At 38.0% G+C, this 4379-nt stretch overlaps 1 long non-coding RNA gene across 2 annotated transcripts; it reads left to right on the top strand.

Annotated features, from left to right (window-relative positions):
- Window positions 1-725: 725 nt before the first annotated feature.
- On the top strand, window positions 726-1846 carry LOC122769393. 2 transcript variants are annotated; one of them, XR_006360426.1, is made up of 4 exons: window positions 726-828; window positions 903-951; window positions 1625-1715; window positions 1816-1846. It is a non-coding gene; the product is annotated as an uncharacterized LOC122769393 (long non-coding RNA). The 2 variants fall into 2 exon arrangements; XR_006360427.1 differs by lacking the exons at window positions 726-828; window positions 903-951 and adding an exon at window positions 1452-1556.
- The last annotated feature ends 2533 nt before the right edge of the window (window positions 1847-4379 follow it).

The following is a 4379-nucleotide window of genomic DNA, read 5'->3' on the forward strand; positions in this document are numbered from 1 at the left end:
GGTTAAGCAATCATAGACTTAAAAAACATGGGTTTGTTATTAAGTGGCTGAAATCTATCAATGTTTTCACTGAGAGTGTTCCTGTGTCTCAAGCTGGTTATTGGCACAAGGGGCCAGCAGGGGTCAGTACCTCACAGAACTACACTTTCAAAAGAAACAACAACCCAAAGGCTCACTGTTGCATCCATGAGACTCCGTCACCTGAGTTGGTCGGAACCCACGCTCCTTTTTTTGCTTCACGCATGGCCTTCAGCGTCATATCACTATTCTCGTGCCTTGTTTAACTACTGTAAATGGTGAATGTTGTTAAGTACAGATGGGGATGAAAAACAAAACAAACAAAACAAAAAAAAAGAACAAAAACAATTAATCACACTGACACACACATTTAAAGGTATTAGTTGAAAAAGTATTTAAGATTATAATATTGAATAGGCTGCAGAGCTTTTCTAGTGCTGAACATCTACGTTTGGTAATGCCAGGGCAGCTTTGTGGTATATTGTATCTATAATTATGGACATTTTGGATGTTTTCTGTACAGTAGAATTTGCAAATGTATATGCAGCCTTTTGGAAATAAATGTACAGTTGAAAGATCTCAACTCGTCCAGAGGCTAATTCTTTCTGTGTTCTAGAGATCAAGTAGAAAGTGACAACGGAAATGATTTCACATGTAAAAAAAAACAAAACAACAACAACACCTGAACAAGACAGATGTGGCTACGGAGGAAGACAGACGTCGGCAGACTAAGCTAGCTTAGCCCCCACTGCTAGCATGCTAACACAAGTGAAAGACAAGGACGTGCACGAGAAGAAGTCTATAAAGAAGGTATTTATAACATAGAGTATTTTAATCAGCCAAGGTATTTGATTTACTGTATGTGGGTTTGGTTTGTTTTTTAGATACAGCTAAGCCAAAAAGCGACGGAGGGTTCCGTACAGACAAGCTAAGGTAAATGACACTCTCAGGGCATCAGTAGCTATGTGTACATGTGCAAAATTGTCTTCATTCAGAGTGGCGTTCACAATTCCTCGCTTAGGTGGACACAAAATGAAATGATTAACCAAAAAGGAAAAATACTGAAATTTGCCTGACCGAGGGCTTTACAGATCCAAACTGTCCTAAACTGTACTAAACCAAACCAAACTCTACCATGACGGAAACCGAGCTCAAATTAATTTTTAATTATGATTATAAAACTACCACGTTTTGAATATTTAAGCAGGAGTGTCTTTTATCATAAACATGTAAGACTGCACAAATTCACTGGTCATAAAATCAAAAATATTCAAATTGTATTCAAATGTATAGTAAAATGTAACAGTAAAAAAACTTCTGTATGTCTAAATGTGGAGTCAAGCTACTAAGATTTATTCTGAATTGTTATATATTGTTAATGTAGATGATATATCAACAGATGATTTCCCATTTTTGTTTTTAAATTTCTTTTATGTTCACGTGTTGTTCGAAATAAAGCCGTCATTCATGTTGCACCTGTAAGGTTCTGGTCGCCTGCAGAATTGACGGTCAGTTTCTGGCATTTGAAGATCTACAGAGTGAGTATTATGAAAATCACATACATGGACTGTGTTATTATCTTAAGATGTCATCACTTTCCACACAGAAACACGAAGCCCAGCAGAGCATGAACTGGACGGTGACAATAATAACTTCCCGCCTAAGGGAGCGTGCTGTATATGGAGGCTTTCATGCAGGTATGGATATAATGTACAGCACACAGGCTTTGCCTCTCGCATAAAAATGTATATGTACGCACAACACAGATAATAAATATCTTCATATCTTTTCTGATAGCCACTACGGTTCCTGAGGGCATTCAGCATGCAGTATTTTTCCCTGCAGTTTACCACAGAGTCATTGCTGTGACACATAAAACTGTCCAGAGTGAAATCCTCTCACTGTGCCGTGTGGTTGCATCTAAAAAGCCCTTTAAAAACAAGACACTTCCTCAGATTGGACGTCTCAGATGATATTTCACTGAGCCTCTGGTATATAAAAAAGAGAACATGTTCCCTCAAACGTTCCCCTCCTGTGCTATTTAAACCAGTGCTTTATAATGTGAATGCAGCCTCATACACACACAAGTGTGGGAGGTCACATGCTCTGTTCGTATTCTACACTTTCACAGTATAATCCAGGTCACCCAAGAACTTTCTTTTTTTTAAACATAAATAAAAGATGCCTTGTGCAATTTCTTTGAGCCACATATCAATCGGGAATGTATGAATACGTTACGTACCATTTGTAGTCGGAACCCAGAATTTCCAAGGTCGTGGGACATCGGGCTTAGATTTCCAACTCGGAATCTCAGATTAACCTCACATAGCCCACGTTAGGATTGGTGAGGAAGTAAAGTTTATTTATATACTGCACTTTTCAGGGATTAAAAATCACAAAAAAAGTACAATTACAACCTCTCAGCTGGTGATCACGGGGGTGACGTCGCTCCCATTTCTGAGTTCCGATTTTAATGGAATGCAGTGGTAAAGCAGTGATTACCAAAGTGTGGGCTGTGGTCCCCTAGTAGACCATGATGGTACTGCCAGTAGGCCACAAGGCCAAAATGGTTTTGTATCTCAAGTAAAAAAAAATGTAAATCAATTCAACTTAATATTGAGTATGTTTAAGGTATAAAGGTTTTTTTTTTTTTCAAGGAAATTTAATTTAAAAAAACTTTTACAGTATAGATATGCAGAGGCTTGATTTAAATTTCTAAATCACTTTCCAGCCTGTTTTTGAAATAAATAATATGTAATTTAGGGTTTTGGTGAGCTGTAGAGTAATATTTGCATATCTTGTATATTGGAGTGTATATTTTTTTTACACCACTCATTATTGGAGAATCTAGTATCATTTCTTACCTATTTAGTAATAATGATCTGAATCTATATGATAATTAAAAGCAGGAAATGGAAAAGAAATTTTGTGGTGATTTAAAGCTGTGATTCCCAAACACTGGGTCTGGACCCGCAGAAGGGTCATCTGAGATGTTTTTTGGGTCAACCCTATAAATATTGCACAATCGTTCCAAACTTTCAGTTAAGATTTACCAGTATATTTAAAATAACATGAACAAAATCAAGTGTCTAGTAATCTATTGTGTAAAAAAAAACTCCCTACTGTTTCCTCATGTCATTGCAAAGCAAACCTTGTTTTTTACTCTTAGTCCTTATCAGGCCATAAACTCACTAACCCACATGGATCTATGACTAATTCGTCAGTAATGTGTTTGAGTGTGGGCTGCATTATTCTTATTATGGGTGTGTCTTCCCATTCTTGTTGACACAAAGGTTATAATATAAATCATGACGAAATCCAGCACCTGTGAGCCATGGCGTCAGAGTAAACAGACGACTGTGTGTGTGTTTAACATTAAAGGTGGTTTGGCTCTGTGCCGCATGTTCAGAAGGAAGAAATAAATGCTGATGTTTTTAAAGTCATAAAAAGATCACCTCTGACTTTGTCACCCCCACAGGAAAATAAGTTAGGAAGTTACTAACCACCAAGTTTGAATGATTAAACTAGGACTGCACACAGTCATTCGTAACCACCCCTTTTGACGTAGAGAAAGTCCTTTAATAACTTTTATTCATGAACTTGTCTCGAACATATGGACCAAGTTTGACGCGGCTAGCTCCAACGTGCTCGGACAAATTAGACGAGACATTTTTGTGTTTCCAAAATGGCCATGTTCTGGGTGGGCGGAGCTAATGGAAGTACATTGGACATTTGTTTGGAATCATGAGAGCAACACGTGTTAAAATCGGAACAACTATGTGCAACTATAATGCAAACATTTAGCATTTAATGGAATTTTGGCCACTTTCTCTCTTGTCAAAAATTCACAAAAATTCCTCAAGAAACTTTGGATTAACCCCGCCACACCCACCAAATTTCATCACTAATGTATCTTTAAAAAACTTCAACGGTTCTTTTATCAGCGACAGAGGCTTAAACTTTGAACTGCCTGAATCATGAACAAGTCCAAGAGTAGATGTTTGAAGATTTAGAAATCGTCAAACATCTTTAAACCCCGTAGGTTTGGTATAGTGACGGCACGTCCGGTAAAAGTTACATAATGTTGCTGTAATGAGGCGTTACCCTCAGCTACATGCCCTTGCACACAGCATGGCCTTCCTCAATAGATTTCCCATAACTTGAGAATTGATCTTGAACTTCGTGCAACAGTTGAGCAGAAAGCCCCACGACTCCGCTTCATGTCTTATCTTCTGAAAGAAGTGGCTCAGACGTTTTTGACGCCTTATCTTTAAAAACACACAGTTCCAGCACAGCGCAGGAGAAAACAGCGCAGAAACCTCTCCACATGCAGAAGACTGTGAGGTGAAAGTGTAGAACTT

Source organism: Solea senegalensis, linkage group LG5 (genome assembly GCF_019176455.1).
Source record: "Solea senegalensis isolate Sse05_10M linkage group LG5, IFAPA_SoseM_1, whole genome shotgun sequence".
Classification (NCBI taxonomy): domain Eukaryota; kingdom Metazoa; phylum Chordata; class Actinopteri; order Pleuronectiformes; family Soleidae; genus Solea; species Solea senegalensis.